Source organism: Macaca mulatta, chromosome 17 (genome assembly GCF_049350105.2).
Source record: "Macaca mulatta isolate MMU2019108-1 chromosome 17, T2T-MMU8v2.0, whole genome shotgun sequence".
NCBI lineage: Eukaryota > Metazoa > Chordata > Mammalia > Primates > Cercopithecidae > Macaca > Macaca mulatta.
Window position 1 is genome coordinate 87,126,628 of NC_133422.1, and position 21,046 is coordinate 87,147,673.

General features: G+C 37.7%; 1 protein-coding gene across 1 annotated transcript in view; it reads left to right on the forward strand.

The window, feature by feature from the left end:
• The window catches only part of GPC5 (glypican 5), a 1,454,359-nt gene that overhangs the window by 955,960 nt on the left and 477,353 nt on the right, over positions 1-21,046 (forward strand). The gene's annotated exons all lie outside the window — the stretch shown is intronic.

A 21,046-nucleotide genomic window follows, 5' to 3' on the forward strand; every position in this document is an offset into this window, starting at 1 on the left:
CACATAAAGAACTCTTAAAAATGAAGAAGTGCCAATAATTCAATGGTAAACTGCCGAAAGACATAAGTAGATATTTCACAAAAATAAAAATGCGTGTGATCGGTAAACACGTGATAGGCATTAGCAGTATTGATCATGAAGATTCTAATAAAGATAGTCATATGATGCCATTTTCCACCCATCGCATTGTCAAGAATATGAAGTCTGGAATAACAGTGTTGGAGAAGATGTGTATCTATGGTGTCTTGTTATATCACTGGTGGAAGTATATATTAGTAAACCAGTTTTGAAAATAGTTTTATTTTCTTAACCAAAATTAAAATATTTATGCACTTGAAAACCCAGATATCTTTGGTATATATCCAAGAGCAATGCCTGCCCATGTACACCTGTTTGCAAGATAAGATAGGAAGATAATGGAGAAAAAATTGATGGTGGTGCTGTACACAATAGCAAAAGTCTAGAAACAATTGAAATGTGTATCAGTGGTGATACTGCCACCAAGTCATATGATATGAGTTTTTTAAAAAAGAAATATAATGGTATACAACAACATGGATTTATCTTGAAAAAATATAGAAGAAGTATGTTCCTAAAGATTGCATGCATCATGAAATCTTTCATATAAAGTAATATCTGACTAAAAAGAAAGGAAAGGACAAGCATGAGAATGGAAAGATTCTCAGTTTGTTTCAGATTATAAAACGGAGAGGTAGGATTGAAAGGAAAATTTTGGTTTGTTTTAACTTTTCTTTTTGACTGGTAGATTTATGGAGCAAAAGTTATTATTAAAAATTACTAAGTAGGCCGGGCGCGGTGGCTCAAGCCTGTAAGCCCAGCACTTTGGGAGGCCGAGACGGGCGGATCACGAGGTCAGGAGATCGAGACCATCCTGGCTGACACGGTGAAACCCCGTCTCTACTAAAAAATACAAAAAACTAGCCGGGCGTGGTGGCGGGCGCCTGTAGTCCCAGCTACTCGGGAGGCTGAGGCAGGAGAATGGCGTGAACCCGGGAGGCGGAGCTTGCAGTGAGCTGAGATCCGGCCACTGCACTCCAGCCTGGGTGGCAGAGCGAGACTCCGTCTCAAAAAAAAAAAAAAAAAAAAATTACTAAGTAAATAACTAAATATAAAGCAAAGTATATATAAACAACCAGAATATATCATGCACAGACGTTTAAGATTATTCCAATGATTGGTTTTTGAGGTTCAAAAATAAACGATGATTACAGTCTTAGCAGTTTTGGGAGATGGCTAAATATTTACTTTATTATCTTACCACTAAACACCTGGTAATAAATGATTCTCTATTCTATTCCAAAACCTATTAAGGCATTTTGAGGTTACTTAAAATTTATTTCTATAGAACATGAATTAATAATGTTCAAAATTTACACTGTACACAACTAAGAGTAGTTAGCTGTTTTGAATTGAAATACGTGTCTTTTTTGTAACAGTAATTTTTTAGGAGTCATTATATGCCAGTGGTCAAAGGAATAAAGTTAATACATTTGTCAGCCATTTTATCCATGCATTCTATTAATAAGTCTTGTTACCAATATTTTAACACATGGTTCATGTTTGACCTTGTCAAAACATAATTCACAATGTGTTGATTACAAAGTTATGTGTGCCCTGAACTTGTAGACTGTAAAAAGCTTTTGTCCTATAATTTGACAAGTAATTCTGATAATAAGTTGTATTGATATTCTTTTCCACAAAGAAATCATGCTATTTCATATTAAATCATGGATTCTTTATAACTGCTACTTCCTATTGATACAATAATAGTAATATAACTAAGATTAATATGACTTCTTTTAAAAATAGTTCAAAGCATGTTACCACAAGTTTTGCTCCTTTTCCCACTTTATCAGTTACTAACAGGTTAAATAGATGATTTTGATAATTTTGACTAATCAATAGCAGTAATGCGACAAAAACCCATTTTGCACAATTTTAGACTATCATTCATAATTTATTCCTTAATTCATCAAGTATTACAGAAAATTTACTATGTACCTAGCAGTATTCTAGTCAATGATAGTGGTGATTGTTGCTAATACCTGGAGCAAGAACTAAATAAGCAAACAAACAAACATAAAACTAGGTAATGGTAAGATTTAACAGAGTGCATACTACTGAATGAATTGGAAAGCTACTGTATTCTGGGAGGTCAGAGAATCATAACTGATGAGATGGGATTTAAACTGAGATCCGAGTCACAAAAGCCAGCCATGCGAAAAAATGGGGGAAGAGCATTCCAGGCATATGTAATACTCGTGCAAACGTCCTAGCCTTAAAATAGTCTTAGAGTGCCAGTGAACGTAGTCTGTAAAAGAGAGGGTGGTATTCAATTGGAGAGAAGAGTAAGAGAAGTAACTGATGATGAAGGGAGATGGAATTAGATGCTTTACATCTGAGTTACCTCCTTGAGGAGCAATTAATAGATTGAAGTAGGTTTTATGCAGATTAGCTTAAATATTCTGCAGCTCTATGCCTAAATGTTATAAAAGTCTATGTTATTAATGAAATTAGTATATATGTATATATAGATGTATATATTTAATCTATTTGAAGAAAAATCATTCTCATTAAAAATTTAAATTCCCTTAGAGGTTTTGTGGTTTGTTTTCAATATAACTCTCTATTGAAAACTGGGAAATCAAAATTCAGTACTCAATAAAGAAAGTAGTTTATATGAAGCTACATAAAAATAAGCGATCCATAACCTTATTATATTTTAAGTTATCTGAGGAAACCTCATCTGAATCTGCAGTATTAAAACCTAAGGACACTGCTCCCCCTGCAGACTCTGGCTTTATCACCCTTGTCTTCCTAACCACTAGCCTGGAGAGGGAGCATTCCTTCTTGCTTTGCATTGCTGCTTACAGACCATTGAGCCTCTGTGGGGCACATGCCATCAGATTATATCATATGTTCCCCTCATTTTTACAGTGATCCCCATGCTCCCTGTTTTTCCTCTTTATTTACCAAAGATTTTGACACTTGCCTTACTGTATTTCTCTCTCAAATAATTTCTGTTCCTTTTTTGATGATTTCAATACCTACCTACATAATCAATTCAACATGCTGACTTCATTTCTTGTCCCCCATTAACATCAACCATCCACTTCATGGGCATATATTAGATTTTGTTATTACCAATAAGAGCCATACCCCAAATTTCAATTTCAAGCACCCACTCACTACTCACCACCTCCTTCATTCTATGTCTAATACTCTCAATGAAACAATTATTTGATTCCTCCAGAATCTATCATTCGTTGACACTATCATATTTTTTTGTTTTGCTAAATTGCTTTCCTCATGTTTCTCATTATTTTACTTAGACTCGTATTGTCTCTTTATGATCACTGCCCTGAATACACAAACTCCTTTGACCTTCTTTCCCATCATCATTTCTATTTGGCATGACTGTTTTTTGTTTGTTTTTGTATTAGATTCTCTACCACTGGGCTTTTCTTTCTCTTACAATGGATAACTTCCCTTCTTGTTTCCAAAGTCCTACCTGGCCAGAACTATACAGTGTAGTCCTAATGTATTAACAATTTAATTTATTTGTTTAATTATTTTTTTTCACAAATGTTATTGAGAAATCACACACTTAGTCTATAACATGACCAAGATAGCAAGGTATCCAGGGTGGCAGGAGAGGAATGAACCAGAGAAAGAGATGTGGGAAATAAGAGTAGGAGGAGGGAAACATAGACCAAGTGGGCATTGTTGGCCCTAATAAAATTCTTTAGCTTTAACTCAGAGTAAGATGAGAGCTACTGTTGCCTTTTATGCAGTGCTATTGCAGTATTTGGTCCAGAGTAGCAAAAGTCGAAATAGAAAAACCAGTTACGTTATTTACATATTCCAGATCAGAAATAATAGTGTCTTAGACAAGATCCCCTACTTGGAGAGGTGGTGGAAAGTTGCTGGCCTTTGAATGTATTTTAAAGACAAAGCTAAAAAGATTTATTGATGGTTTGGATATAGGTGTAAGTGAAACAGAAAGTCTGAGATGACTGGTATTCAGCCCAAGAAATTAGGAGGAGGAAAATGTCATTTTCAGAGAAGGGGAAGAGAGGACCAATTTTTATTTACTTTCTGCTCTAGGTCTAGGGGTATGTATGCAGGGTTGTTACGTAGGTAAACTTGTGTCACAGATGTTTGTTGTATACATTATTTAGTCATCCAGGTACTCAGTCTAGTACTCAATAGTTATTTTTTTTTTTAATACTCTTCTTCCTCCCTACCCCTCCTTCAAGTAGACCACAGTGTCTTTTGTTCCCCATCGTCTGTTATGTTCATGTATTCTCATCATTTAGTGCCCATTTACAAGTGAGAACACATGGTATTTGGTTTTGTGTTCCTGCGCTAGTTTGCTATGGATAATGGCCTTCATCCATGTTCCTGCAAAGGAGTTGATCTTGTTCTTATTTTTTCATAGTATTTCATGATGTATATGTACCACACTTTCTTTATCCAGTCTATCATTAATGGGCATTTAGGTTAATTCCATGTCTTCGCTGTTGTTAATAGTACTGCAAGGGACATACATGTGCATGTGTCTTTATGGCAGGATGATTTATATTCCTTTGGGTATATACCTAGCAATGGGATTTCTGAGTCGAATGGTAGTTCTGTTTCTATCTCTTTGGGGAATTGCCACAATGCTTTCCACAATGGTTGAACTAATTCACACTCCTACCAACAGAGTAAAAGTGTTCCGTTTTTTCTGCAACCTCACCAGCATCTGTTACTTTTTGACTTTTTAAGAATAGCCATGTCACTGGTGTGAGATGATATTTCATTGTGGTTTTTACTTGCATTTCTCTAATGATCAGTAATATTGAGCATTTTATCATATGTTTGTTGGCCACATGTATGTCTTCTTTTGAAAACTGTGTGTTCATGTCCTTTGCACATTGTATTAGTGCATTCGCACATTGCTATAAAGAAGTACCCAAGACTGGGTAATTTATAAAGAAAAAAAGGTTTAATCATCTGATGGTTCTGAAGGCTGTATAGGAAACTTAGTTTGGGAGGTCTAAGGAAACTTATAATCAAGGCGAAAGGTGAAGAGGAAGGAGGCATATTTTATTTATTTTTTATTTTTTTTTATTTTATTTATTTATTTATTTTTTGAGACTGAGTCTGGCTCTGTCGCCCAGGCTGGAGTGCAGTGGCCGGATCTCAGCTCACTGCAAGCTCCGCCTCCCGGGTTTACGCCATTCTCCTGCCTCAGCCTCCGGAGTAGCTGGGACCACAGGCGCCCGCCACCTCGCCCGGCTAGTTTTCTGTAATTTTTAGTAGAGACGGGGTTTCACCGTGTTAGCCAGGATGGTCTCGATCTCCTGACCTTGTGATCCGCCCGTCTCAGCCTCCCAAAGTGCTGGGATTACAGGCTTGAGCCACCGTGCCCGGCTAGGAGGCATATTTTACACGGCCAGAGCAGAAGAAGAAATAGAGGAGAGGTGCTACCTGTGTTTAAACAACTAGATCTCATGAGAATTCACTATCACAAGAACAGCAAGAGGGAAATATGCCCCCATGATCCAATCACCTCCTTCTAGGCCCCTCCTCCAACACTGGAGGTTACAATTTGACTTGAGATATGGGTGGTGACACAAATCCAAACTGTATCATTCTGCACCTGGCACCTACCAAATTTCATGTTATTCTCACATTGAAAAATAAAACTACCTCTTCCCAACAGTTTCCCGAGTTTTAAATCATTTCAGCATTAACTCAAAAGTCCACAGTCCAGAGTCTCATCTGAAACAAAGCAAGTCCTTTCTGCCTGTGAGCCTGTGAAATCAAAAACAAGTTAGTTACTTCCAAGATAAAATGTAGGTATAGACATTGAGTAAATACTCCCTTTCCAAAGGTGGGGATCTGCCATAACAATTGGCTATAGGATCCATGCAAGTCCAAAACCCAGCATGTTAGTCAATTGAATCCTAAAGCTCCCAAATCTTTTTTGATCCCATGTCTCACATCTAGTCCACACTGATACAAGGGGTAGGCTCCCAAGTTTTTGGGCAGCTCCACCCCTGTGGCTCTGCAGGGAACAGCCCCTGTGGCTGCTTCTACAGGCTGGCGCTGAGTGCCTGAGGCTTCTCCAGGTACATGGTGCAAGCTGTTGGATCTACTATTCTTGGGTTTGGAGGACAGTGGCCCTCTTCTCACAGCTCTAGTAGGCAGTGCCCCAGTGGGGACTCTGTGTGGTGGCTCCAACCCCACATTTCCCCTGTGCACTACCCTGGTAAAGGTTCTCCATAAGAGCTCTGCCCCTGCACCAGACTTCTGCCTGGACATTCAGGCATTTCCGTACATCCTCTGAAATCTGGGTGGAGGATCCCAAGATTGAACTCTCACCTTCTGTACACCCACAGGCTTAATACCATGTGGAAGCTGCCAAAGCTTATGGCTTTCACCCTCTGGAGCACTGGCCTGAGACATATCTGAAGCCTTTTTAGCCATGATTGGAGCTGGAGCAGCTGAGACAAGGAAGCAGTGTCTTGAGGTTGTTTAGGGCAGCGGGCCTGGGACCAGTCCGTGAAACCATTCTTCCTTCCTAAGCCTCCCGGCCTGTGATGGGACTATCTATTGAGAAGGTCTTTGAAATAACTTCAAGGCATTTTTTTCATTGTCTTGGCCATTAACATTTGGCTCCTCTTTACTTATGCAAATTTCTGTAGCTGGCTTGAATTCTTCCCCCAAACATGGGTTTTTCTTTTCTACCACATGGCCAGGCTATAAATTTTCCTCACGTGTATGCTCTGCTTTTCTTTTAAATATAAGTTTCAGTTTCAGATTCAGATTATCTCTTTGCTCACAAATACAAGAATATGCTGTTAGGAGCCAGGCCACATCTTGAGTGCTTTGCCACTTGGAAATTTCTTTTGCCAGATACCCTAAATCATTGCTCTGAAGTTCAATATTCCACAGATCTCTAGAGCAGGGACACGATGCCACCAATCTCTTTGCTAAAGCATAGCAAGAATGACCTTTATTCCAGTTCCCAATAAGTTCCTCATTTCCATCTGAGACTACCTCACCCTGGACTTTATTGTCCATATCACTATCAGCATTTTGGTCACAACAATTTAACAAATCTCTAGGAATTTCCAAACTTCTTCAGAGTCCTCCAAACTGTTCCAACCTCTGTCCCTTACACAGTTCCAAACCTGCATCCACATTTTCAGGTATCTTTATAGAAATACCCTTCTCCCAGTACCAATGTTCTGTATTACTTCATTATCGCATTACTAAGAAGAACTACATGAGACTGGGTAATTTATAAAGGAAAAAGCTTTAATTGGCTCATGGTTCTGTAGGCTGTGCAGGAAACATGGCTAGGGAGGTACTGGGAAACTTACAATCATGGCAGAAAGCAAAGAGGAAGGAGGCACATCTTACATGGCTGAAGCAGGAAGACAGAGAGGGCAGAGGTGCCACACACTTTTAAACAATTAAATATTGTGAGAACTCATTCACTATCATGAGAACAGCAAGGAAGAAATCCGCCCCCATGATTCAATCACCTCCCACCAGGACCCTCTTCCAAAACTTAGGATTAAAACTTGACATGAGATTTGGGTAGGGACACAAATTCAAACCATATCACTCAGTTTTTAATAAGGTTGTTTGAATTTTTCTTGTAAATTTGTTTCTTACAGATGCTGGATATTAGACCTTTGTCACATATTTTGCAGATATTTTCTCCCATTCTCTACGTTGTCTGTTTACCCTTATTTCCTTTTGCTGTGCAGAAGCTCTTAAGTTTAATTAGATCGCATTTTGTCAATTTTTGATTTTGTTGCAGTTGCTTTTGGCATCTTTGTCATGAATTATTTTCCGGTTCCTATGTCAAGAATGGTATTGCCTAGGGTGCCTTACAGCGTTTTAAAAACCTTAACAAAATACTTGCAAACCCAAACTGAATCTAGCTGCACATCAAAAAATCGAATCCATCATAATCAAGTAGGCTTTATTTCTGTGATGTAAGGTTGGTTCAATGTATGCAAATCAATAAATGTGAATCCATCCCACAAACAGAACTAAGGATAAAAACTTCATGATGGCTTCAATAGATCCATAAAAGGCTTTTGATAAAATTCAACATCCTTTCATGTTGCAAACTCTCAAAAATTTACATATTGAAGGAACATACCTCAAATTAATAAGGGCCTTAAATCACAAACCAGCAGTCAACATCATACTAAATGGGTGAAAGCTGGAAGAATTTCCCTTAAAACCTGGCACAAGACAAGGATGGCCTTTCTCACCACTCCTATTCAACACAGTATTGGAAGTCTTGATCAGAGCAATCAGGCAGGATAAAGAAAAAAAGGGCATCCAAGAAGGAAGAGAGGAAGTAAAACCATCCCTGTTTGCAGATGATATGATTCTATATCTAGAAAACCCCATAGTCTTAGCCCAAAAGCTACTTCAGCTCATAAACAACTTCAGCAAAGTTTCAGAATACAAAATCATTTTACAAATATCATTAGTATTCCTATGCATCTATTTTTTAATACTCTGACTCAGTATATAATTAACTCAGTATATAATTAACACTTGTAGAGCAAGTAAATAGCATATGTTACAAAGGTCTCAAACATAAATGCCTATGGGGCAACCTAGTCACATAAGTGAGTGACATGAGCTTGACATAAAATAACAAACTCAGCCTCTATGCCAGGGTGACAATAAGGAATGGTGGACACTGAAATCAAAACTATTCTCTTAGTTGCAGCAGATGGCTGCCATGTGGAAATGCAGCCATTGTCACTGGATCTGCCATTTACTTAAGGAAAACGTCTCCATTTTTATGGGAAATATACTTAATTTTTTTTTAAAAAAAATGGTTGCTAATTCAAATAAAAGAAAAACAATGGATGCTAAAGAAAACCTTTGGTCACATGAAGTCTACATGCCACAGCTTGAAACATCTTGTGGGTCAGGTGGGGGGATTATGAATTAGAGTTGGAACTGGAAGATGTAACTTTGACTTCTATCTGGACAATTCTATTGCTGGCTTACCTGGAACCAGTCATTTAGCTTGTCTCTGACTTGGCCTCCTATTCTGGAAAGTTAAAAAGGGTAGTTAAATTCAAAAGTCTGTAAGTTGCTTTAAGATGTATGGATCTAGATTTTGATCAAGAGCCAGCCTGTGGGTGATCAAATCTAGCAGGCTTATGAGAGAGCATGAGTTGAGAGGGTAAGAAAGGTTTTTCTGTTCCCAAACACCTGCCTATTAGTGTCTCAATGTCTGAGGAGGAGTGGAGAATGGGACTTAGTGGGTGGGTTTGGAGGATCAACCATCACAGAGCACTTGAGTACTGAGATGTGGGCAGCTAAAGACGAGGGTAACATTCTTGCCTTTTAGGAGTGGAAAGACTGCCTGAGAAGAAAGAGGGTGTTGATAGTTTATCAATAAACAGAAGTCAAATATCTGGCTCAAGAAAACCTCAACAGATTACAAAATTATATGTAATGACTCATAGGTGGATTAGCTGATAAGAAAAGTCTTACTTCTCAATGTTCGGCTTGATGTTTCTTTTCCTGACTGGATGATTGTATAAGAAGCTAATGACCTACAGCTAATGAGCTTTTGTAACATAAATATAAGATACCCAGGTTTAAATTCAATTTTTGATTTTTTTCTATAGCTCTTAGGCACATTTTAAAAAAATCTTGTAGATGCAGATTTGTATCAACCATGATACTAGGATCAAAAATAATAATAACTATTATTACTGCTATTAACTCTTTAGCTTGGGTAAAAGTCATGTAGAAGAATTAAACAATATCTTACTACTTCATCCTCTCATTTACCCAGTGAAAGTTGCCCATGTTTTATAACTTCAAGTTGTTGTTTCAGATATGCTTGTGACTTTGTGCATCCATTTTGCAGTATTTTCCTTTTTATTAGACTGTAAGAATTGCTTCTTTTCAAACTGTGTCCAGTCCATAGATAAGGAAGGTGGTACACAGTGGGTACTGTTATTATACTGAAGGAAGTTAGAAGTCAAGACAAATTTATGGAAACGTTATAAATGAAACTTTTGATGAAGTGTTAAAAGATCCTTTGGTCTTGTTGAGATACGACAACAAAGAGACTATTACTAGCTCTTTTCAGTCTCCAACAAGGGAGGCAAACATGTTTGACAAACTATGCCAAGATTTTGTTCTGTGAAGAAAGAAGCTGAAGAAAATTCCAGTTACCTGTCACAGTTATAAGTGAGGGTTATATATCCTTCTTCTGTGACCACCGTTACTAAAAATTCTTCCCCCTGCCTTTGAAAATTTCAGCACATAATTCACCCCAGCAGAGGCATAGGTTTTGATGGCCCTTTGATTTCTCACATTGCCAGGAACTCAGGTACAAGTCTTAGAAGGTCTTGAAAACATAGGAAATATTTTCCTCAGGTTTGAAAATCCATTTGCTCAATTTTACACTTCAGGTTAAAAACAAATCTCTGTGTTGTTAGGGGTAAAGAATATCTCCTTAGTTCTTTGGTCAATATTACTTTAATGCAGGTTATTTAACATATGGCTTGTGCTTCCACTTCTGTCCAAGTTGGATTAATAGGGACCTCGGCTCACTACCTGGAGTTTTCAGGCCATTGCACGGGATGGGAAACCTCATCAGAGCCTGACAGTCTTGCAGAGTTGAGGAAGAAGAGATTAGAGTTTGCAGAGGCCAAAGTAGCCAGCATTTGTGGAGCAGACTACCAGAGAGGAAGGAGTTTCATAGTAAAAAGGAAATCTGAAGAGGGAATCCCCTCAAGCCTTTGGGTCAATAATGAATTGTAGAAGCATGAGAGGTAACTACCAAAAGTGGAGCTGGGTGAGGGAGTGGGGACACTTAAAAGCAATGAAACAATTCCCACAGGACTAGGAATAGTTCTTGTTTCCACCAGCTAGAGTAGAAACCTTGTAATACATGGGTTGCTGGGCTACCAGATAGAATCGTCAGAAGGTTATCATCTTAAGAATTTGGCCCTAGACCAGAGGTCCCCAACATTTTTGGCACCAGAGACTGGTTTCATGGAAGACAATTTTTCCGTGGGATGGAAGGGTAGAGGGAGGGATGGTTTCAGGATGAAACTGTTCCACCTCAGATGATCAGGCGTTAGTTAGATTAGATTATCATAAGGAGTACACAGCCTAGATCCCATGCATGTACAGTTCACCGTAGAGTTATCTCTCCTATGAGAATCGAATGCTGCTGCTGATCTAACAGGAGGTGGGGAGCTCAGTGGATAATGCTTGCTTGTCTGCTACTCACCTCCTGCTATGCAGCCTGGTACCAGTCAGGGGCCTGGGGGTTTTGGGGACCCCGACCCTAGACAAAAGCTATCTGTACCTGCTTTAATAAAACTTAAGTGAAAACCTTGAAACATCGCTTGATTTTGGGTAACTTAACTGAATGCCAGAACAAAGGTTAACATCATACAGGGCATAAAAATCGAGCAATGAACAATGTCTAGCATACAATTATAAATACAGAAAAGCAAAGAGACAGAAAAACACGTATATTCAAGAGATAGGCAATAGATGGATATAAACAGATTTAGAGCTGAAAAAGATGATTGAACTAAGACAAGAATGCCAAAACAGTGATTATAATTATTCCTCACATGTACGAGAGAGTAGAGGAAAACATGCGCATGACTTGGAGAGAAATCGAGGATGTATATTTTTTAAAAAGAGCTAAGAATTTTATTAAGCATATAAATTGGTAAATTGAAAATCAAGCCTAAAAGAGAAAAATCTAGCTACACTATATGTCAGAAATTGTGAATACTGTGGAATTCAGAGGAATGCATGGGTAATAGTCTGCAAAGATACCCTACGGGGTTTATCTGAATATATATTAATTTATCTTTTGCTCTCCAGTGAGGAACACTATACTTGATATAAAGTTAAGTACCCAATGTTTTCTGAAGAAACGCTAGACATGCGCAACGGCAATTGAATTATTTCTAGCTATCGTAAGGTGTGAACTTTGTTTTAAAATAATAGTTTCCTAATTTTTATAAGTCATAGAAGACCCTAAGTTCAGATTTTGAGATTATGACATATTTGTACTTTTGAGATTTAACGTTCAAGTTTAAAATGCATTTTTGGCCAGGCGCGGTGGCTCACGCCTGTAATACCAGCACTTTGGGAGGCTAAGGTGGGTGGATCACGAGGTCAGCAGATGGAGACCATCCTGACTAACAGGGTGAAACCCCGTCTCAACTAAAAATACAAAAAATTAGCCGGGCGAGGTGGCAGGCGCCTGTAGTCCCAGCTACTCTGGAGGCTGAGGCAGGAGAATGGCGTGAACCTGGGAGGCGGAGCTTGCAGTGAGCTGAGATTGCGCCACTGCACTCCAACCTGGGCGAAAGAGTGACAGACTGTCTCAAACAAAAATAAATAAATAAATCAAATATATCAATAAATGAATAAAAGGCATTTTTATCTTTTCCACCTTGCCAATAAAGGATTTAGCATTGATCTTAAATAGGTTTGTAAGAGACTTGCTGTAAGTCAGTGCTTCCCTTTGTTTTTACCAGTCAGCTCCATGAGAATAAGGAATAAGCAACTGGTGGTTTGCAAGTTTTGTAAAATCTTTTGTACACAGTTCAAAGAGATTTCCTTAAACTTTTTTCCTCTGTCATAGGGAGTATATCCCCATGTGAATAATGACACAAAGTATAATCTATAAGCAAAATACATAAATACAGTTACGCATCACTTAATGATGGGGCTACCTTCTGAGAAATGCATTGTTAGGCGATTTTGTCACTGTGTGAACAGCATAGAGTATACTGATACAGACCTTGATGGTGTAGGGTACTACATACCCAGGCTGAATGATATAGCCTGTTGCAACTATGCTACAAACATGCATAGCACGTTATTGTACTAAATGATTGTAGGCAATTATAATAAAATAGTATTTGTTTATCTGAACATATTTAAACATAGAAAAGGTACAGTAAAATATGGAAGATAGAAAGTGTTACAGGTATATAGGGCATTTACCATGAATGGAGCTTGCAAGACTGGTAGTTGCTCTGGGCAGGTTAATGAGTGAGTGGTGAGTGGATGGGAAGGCCTAGGACACTACTCTAGACTGAAAATATGTTTCTTTCTTCAATGATAAATTACCCTTAGCTTACCATTTTTACTTTCTAAACTTTTAATTTTTAAAAACTTTTTGACTCTTGTAATAACACTTGGCTGAAAACATAAACACATTGCATAGCTGTATAAAAAAGATTTTCTGTCTTTATATCCTTATTCTACAAGCTTTTTTCTTTTCTTTTCTTTTCTTTTCTTTTTTTCTTTTTGAGACGGAGTCTTGCTCTGTCACCCAGGCTGGAGTGCAGTGGCCGGATCTCGGCTCACTACAAGCTCCACCTCCGGGGTTCACGCCATTCTCCTGCTCAGCCTCCCAAGTAGCTGGGACTACAGGCGCCCGCCACCACGCCCGGCTAATTTTTTTGTATTTTTTTTTTTTTTAGTAGAGACGGGGTTTCACCGTGTTAGCCAGGATGGTCTTGATCTCCTGACCTCGTGATCCGCCCGCCTCGGCCTCCCAAAGTGCTGAGATTACAGGCGTGAGCGACTGCGCCCGGCCTTACAAGCTTTTTACTGTTTTTAATTTTTTTTCTTTTTTTTTAGTTTGTAAATTTTTTCTTAAAATCTAAGACACATACGTTAGCCTAGGTCTACACAGGGTCAGGATCATCAATACCACTTTCTTCCACCTTCACATCTTGTCCTACTGTGGGATCTTCAGGGGCAATCGCGTGCATGGATCTATCATTACCTATAATAACAATGCCTTCTTTTGGAATACTTATGAAGGACATGCCTGAGGCTCTTTTATAGTTATCTTTAAAAAAAAAAAAAAAAGGAAAAGCATGCACTCAAAAGTAACCATAAGAAGCACAGTATAATAAATATTTAAGCCAGTACCATAGTCACTTTCCATTACCAAGTATTATGCACTGTACAGCATTGTATGTGCTATAGTTCTATACAAGGGGCAGAGCAGTAGGTTTGTCTACATCAGCATCACCACAAACACATGAGTAATGCATCTTACTATGATGTCACGATGGTCGTGACATCACTAGGTGATAGGAATTTTTAGCTCCATTATGATTTTATGTGGCCACTGTCATATAGGTGGTCTGTTGTTGACCAAAACATTGCATGTGGCACATGATTGTAGATATTACAAAAGACAACAAGTAAAGCTTTGAGATTATTCATTTAAAATAACATTTGTAGCAGCAAGATTCTCTATATTCTAATTCTGGTCTTGCCTGGTTCTCTCTTTTATTCTCCCCACTATGATCTGAGAGATTTTCCAATTTAAAAATATTCTTGTTTTCCACTTGTCTAGCAACTCAGTACTAGGAAGAATGGATGCCTCATACATAACTTTGATACAGGCAAGCACAACTAATGGCAAGCTGCAGTAACCTTAGCATTATTGCATGATTAAGAAGTTTTTTTCTGAAATTCTTTACATCTTGAGTGCACTAGTAGATGTTAAAACATCTTTTTATAAGGGTAACTCTGATTTCTTTGTTTTTAAAAATGTATTGTCTGAATAGATATTTTCAGATTTGGGTACTATATTTGACATTTCAATTTAAAGTTAAGGCCACCAGCATTTACAGCTACTGCTGTTCCATTAAATATTTGTCAGAGAAAAAGATAGAGGATTACTTTCCTTCATATGCCTAGTAAATTCATCACTGCACTTAAGAAAAAATGTCACTTCAACATCAACACAAATTTCATTTTTTGATTGAAACTCTGATAGTGTTATTCAGACATTGGCATTAACACTTCAAGACTGGAGCACATATCATATGTATGAATACAATTTTCTTATTTGAAAAGTAAGATAGGGGATTTTGGGATTGACCTATTGCAAAAATATTTAATTTGCAGTTTACTTGGTGTACTTTCAGCATTATTGTTACCTAGGTTTATTTTTCTTCAAAGCATAGTTTGAACTTCTCCAGACTGAATTCTTATTTTATGCCTATTTCAGACAGGACGGTTATATTAACAATCTACTCAATTTATTTACTACACGTCAAAGTCTGCACCACTAAGGCACACCAAGAAACAACCAAATTCAAAATGGAAAATGGGAAAATCACATTAATAAAAAAATCCTCAGGCAGACAGCCAGTTTATACTAAGCTATCTGCTTTTAAAACAGGGAGTGGCAATTTCATAGCCATGAGTCTTCATTTATTTTATGTTCCAAGTTATTTTATAAATGATCTTAATATCACATGCAAACAATATTTAATTTTAATAAGCATGATGCTTTCCTTTACAGTGATGTTCTAGAAGATCTTAGATCATTTACACAGAAAATCCTGTTGCCATAAAACTCTTCTATGAAGAATTTTCTTTGTAATGGATTTGCTTACCAATATCTTCAACAACAAAAGCATTTTGTTATTTTAGCTTTTGTCTATCCAAACTGTTTCTACTTCTTACCTGTTTCGTATTATCAGTGATGTAAGAGTGAGATTGGTAAGAGATATTTTGTACCGAATATATGACAAATTTAGTGATAATGCCATTCTTCTCTTCTGAAAATTATTTTACATTTTTACCTTTACCCTCAAATATCTAAAAACTCTAAATTTATATCTTTATCTAACTGTGTAAATAGAATGATTTAATGTGAAGAAGTAAAAGGTTTAAAAACATATGTTTCCATTCGCTCCTTCACTTGTAAGGCAATTTTGTGAAAAACACAATTTTCCTTGAGTATTAGTGACCTGGAATGAAATATAAAAAATTGCAAAGTGCTGAGTTTTCCTCAGTACTGGAAATGAGGACAGTGCAGGTGGGTGAGTTCCAAGATACTCCTTCTTCTGAAGTTGATCAATCAGTTACATTTGTGGGAATGGTCAACAGTAAACCATTAAAATTACTAAAGTAAAGACTTTTGTGTCTGTGTGTGTGGTGGGGGCACGTGGTAAGAGAGAGTTTCACTCTGTCACCCAGTCTGGAGTGCAGTGGCGCGATCTCAGCTCATTGCCACCTCTGCTTCCTGGATTCAAGCGATTCTTCTGCCTCAGCCTTCCGAGTAGCTGGGATTACAAGTGCCCACAACCACGCCCAGTTAATTTTTGTATTTTTGGTAGAGACAGGGTTTCACCATGTAGGCCAGTCTGGACTCGAACTCCTGACCTCAAGTGATCTGCCCGCCTAGGCCTCCCAAAGTGCTGGAATTACAGGTGTGAGCCACTGTGCCCAGCCCTAAAACCTTTTATTATCACCAATAAACTGGAGACTGTATTCCTACCCTCAGAAATAAAACTCTAAAGATTAAATAGGGCTGGGCTTCGTTGCTTACGCCTGCAATCCCAGCACTTTGGGAGGCTTAGGTGGACAGATCACTTGAGGTCAGGAGTTTGAGACCAGCCTGGCCAACATGGTGAAACTCTGTCTCTACTAAAAATACAAAAATTAGCCTGGCATTGTGGCAGGCACCTGTAATCCCAGCTACTTAAGAGGCTGAGGCAGGAGAATCACTTGAACCTGGGAGTCGGAGGTTGCAGTGAGCCAAGATTGTAGCACAACATTCCAGCCTGGGCAACAGAGCGTGACTCCGTCTCAAAAAAAAAAAAAAAAAAAAAAGAAGCCTGAAAGTTAAAATGTGGAAATGCTATTTTGAAATTTTGATCTGATTTATGAAATTTGTGATAGTAATTTAATAGTACGTGTGCAAAATATATCTCAAACAGCTATAAAAGATTGTATTAACTTTATGTTCCTTTGAAGGCTTGATATATGACTAATTAAGTTAACTGAAGCCAGGCATATGCACTTTTGTAGCAAGAACTCCCTTTGGTTTTCTAGGGAGAAGGGTAGTTATTGGCTTTCTGTTATCCTTTTTTAAGTATGAGAGGAAAAACTGTGAAGTGGTGCAGTCAAGCATGAGTCTATTGCATTTTCTCTCCAGCTGTATACTGTCTTACTGGTATTTGTCAAGGTAATGTTTGGATGTATTCATTCACAAAAGAAATTCGTTCACAATAACAAATAAGATGCAATTTCTATTCTCACAAAGATTTCAATTAGTAAAAAAGATACGACAGTTAAACATCAGCTGTGAATATGATATCATCCATGGACCTTTAGAGCTGTATTTAGTTTCCTTTTGCATGTGTTGTGTGTTTTTGAGACAGAGTTTTGCTGTTTCACCCAGGCTGGAGTGTAGTGGTATGATTTCAGTTCACTGCAACCTGTGCCTTCCAGTTTCAAACAATTCTCATGCCTCTGCCTCCTGAGTAGCTTGATTACAGGTGTGTGCCACCATGCCTGGCTTTTTTTTTTTTTTTTTTTTTTTTTTTTAGAAATCGGGTTTTTCCATGTTGGCCAGGCTGGTCTTGAACTCCTGGCCTCAAGTGATCCTCCCACCGGGTCCTCCCAAAGTAGGGAATTGCAGATGTGAGCCACCTCCTTCAGTCTAGAGCTGTTTTTAATGTTTTAGTTGTTGTTTTCTCTTTGGTATTCAGTATAGTCAGTTGAACAGTATGCACTCAATAAGCAAAGCCTGAATGAACGATACAGTGGAGACGAATATTACAAACTATTGTAGGAAAACTTCTTTATAGGGCTTGAACTATTGCTTGATGAATGTCAATATAAATGAATAAGTGGTGATGACACCAAATCTCAGATCTTCCTATCATAAAAATCCTTTCAGGTTACTGCCTAATCACATACCATTAACATTTCCTTTTCTTGTCTTTGCCTGTGTTGTACTACATATAGTAACTAGAATTAATTTTTATAGTGTATTTTTTCAAGATACCAAAATAAATCCTCTATCAGAGGCCAACAAGAATTTACTGTCTACTTTTAAATGTTAACTCTACAATTCTATTAAGGAAAGTCAACAAATAGTTAATAAACCTGTGTAGTATGGCGCTTATATATGATTCATCTCATTAGTGTTTATAGGCAGGTTCGCTTTTAAGACCACTTTAGTAAATACTCTTCTTAGATCGCTCCTTCTCTATTAGAATCACTAAAACCATCTTTCAAGTGAAGGCTGATGAGTTTCTTAGAAAATTAATTTGACTAAAACAAACACAGAAATCCAATCAAAAGATGAATAGGAAATCTCTTGATGAAATATGCAGGAATATCTGCAAGGTCACTTGTTTCATGGACATTTATTTAGGAGAGGTCATTAAAAATGTATTTTTCTAGTCCATTGTGACAGTATCTGGCTCTTAGGTGCATGAGTTTTAGCAGGAGGATTGCATTATTCACCTTCTGAGTCTTGACAGAAACTGCTTTATTTATTTTCCATAATGTGGTTAATAGGTTTGTAGTTTCTGCACTGTAAAATCTACAGAGAATTAATACCTTGGAGTTACTGTTAGATGGGATAAGCAAGCCTATTGTGTCAGCAAAATTGGTGATTCCTTAATATGGGCTAAAACCTCCACCTACTTAGTTTTCTCTAAAACCAAGACATTAGTGGTTTGCTTTAAAGATTGAAAGATACAACGAAACAGAAAAAAAAAAAAAAACTCGTCAATCATCTCTATCTAATATTCTGTTAAATGGAAAAAATATATGAAAATTTAACTCAGTCACTTCCAAATATGATTGAAAAAAATAGTGAATTTTCCATTTACTAGGGATTTGTTTAGATGTTTTGCTCTTTTAGAAGGCAATTACTATACATAGTACACTGAGTGTATCATGAGTATTTTTACCCAAAAGAGTTTACTTTTTTTACAAGGTATGTTTTATATGATTAATTTATTATATTTTGTTGGAAATTCAAATTGTTTTCTTAAACACCAAAACTTATATTTCAGAACACATTTCTTTTGGTAAAGATCTTCTTGGCTGGGTGCAGTGGGTGGCTCACACCTGTAATCCCAGCACTTTGGGAGGCTGAGGCAGGCAGATCACCTGAGATCAGGAGTTCTAGACCAGCCTGGCCAACATAGTGAAACCCCATCTCTACTAAATTAGCTCTGTGTGGTGACAGACACCTGCAGTCACAGCTACTTGGGAGGCTGAAGCAGGGCTTGAACCCAGGAGGTGGAGGTTGCAGTGATCATGCCACTGCACTCCAGCCCAGGTGACAGAGTGAGACACCATGTCCAAAAACTAAACCAAACCAGACAAAAGGCCTTCTTCCTGTTTTTCATCACCAAAAACTGTTTAGCATTTTATTTCCTTGCATTTTGTATGTTATTTCATTATTTGTGAACTAAGTATAGTAGGCAGGATTTTGGCTTCCATATTCTTTATCCTCTGGTGGTGTTTCTGTGTATGACACATTACATGGCAAAAGGATTTTAATAAATTAGGGTGATATCTTCGAATGATTATCCTGGATTATCTGGTTGGCCCAGTGAAATCATATGGGCTTGTAAAACGGAAGAAGAAAGCAGTAGTATATGCTTTGAGAGTATCAAAAATATGGGTGTATTAGTCTGTTCTCACACTACTAATAAAGACATACCCAAGACTGGATTATTTATAAAGGAAAGAGGTTGAATAGACTCACAGTTTTGCATGACTGGGAAGGACTCAGGAAACTTTTGATCATGGTGGAAGGTTAGAGAGAAGCAAGGCACCTTTTTCACAAGGCAGCAGAAAAGAGAAGTGCTGAGCGAAGGGGGAAGATCCCCTTATAAAGCCTTCAGATCTGGTGAGAACTCACTCACTATCACTAGAATAGCATGGGGGAAAATGCCCCCATGATTCAATTTCTTCCACTTGGTCTCTCCCTAAACACCTGGGGATTACAATTCAAGATGAGGTTTGGGTGGGGACAGAAATCCTAACCGTATCAATGGATGTCAGAAAGATGTAATGGAAGAAATAGCCCCAGGATCTCAAATAATAAAAGAAACTCAATGTGCCATTGCTGGCTTTGAAAATGAATGAAGGAGCTTGGGACAGGAATGCGGATGACCTCTAGAAGTGGAGAATGGACCTCAGGTGACAGCCAGCAAGAAAACAGTGACCCCAGCCCTACAGTCACAAGGAGCTTCCTTCTGCCAACAATCTGAATGAACAAGAAAGAAATCGTCTAGGTTCTCCAGAGAGGAACACAGCCCTGCTGACACTGAGTTCAGCCCTGCGACACTCTAGGCAGAGCACCTAGCAGAGGCCTCTGTACTTCTGACCCACCAAATCTATGAGATGATAAATGAGGGTTGTTTTAAGAGGCTAAATTTGTGGTAATTTGTTACAGCAGCAGTAGAATACTGTTGCAGTGGCCTTCAATTTTTTTAAGACCCCAGATTGCAAACTTTTAGCAAAAGGTTTATCCTCTGTGAAATAGAATATTATATAATTTTTAAAATGTGAAAATCTGGTGGATTATTTCAGGATATTATAAATATCTATAAACAACTTTCATCTTTCAAAAACATGGCTAATATTAACCAAGACTTTTATACTTCCTTTTTATGATGTCAGTGACACTCCCCTCAATTAAATAGAATTATTTTGAGTCAAACTAGTTTGTTGTGATATTTGAAAATTATAGATCAGATAATTTATTTTTTATTCATTGGATTCCACTTCCCTTGACTGAAAATATTTGAGGTGGGAGTAAATCCACTAAATCCACATACCAAATATGTGACCACAACCTTGACCTTGTTATATTTCTGTCCTATTTTTCTGTAGATGGTCTTTGTTGTGTTGAGGTCAATTGTATTGGGAGACAGAGAAACTAAAAAGGAAAAATATTGTTTGAGTACTGTGGGCTCAAGTAATTACTCTCAGGCTTAAAGATCACTTCAGCCATTGTTAAGAAAAGCTGTTTGAACTAGGTGAACTCCATGAACAGTTTCAGTTACTATTTTTGTGCCTGTATTAGGTTATAGAACAAGGAGATAACTCCATCATTATAACACATCTGCTCCTTGTTTTAAAGTTTGTAGATAATATCTGATAGAAATTATAACACTTTGGAATTATTTGGAAGCAGAAT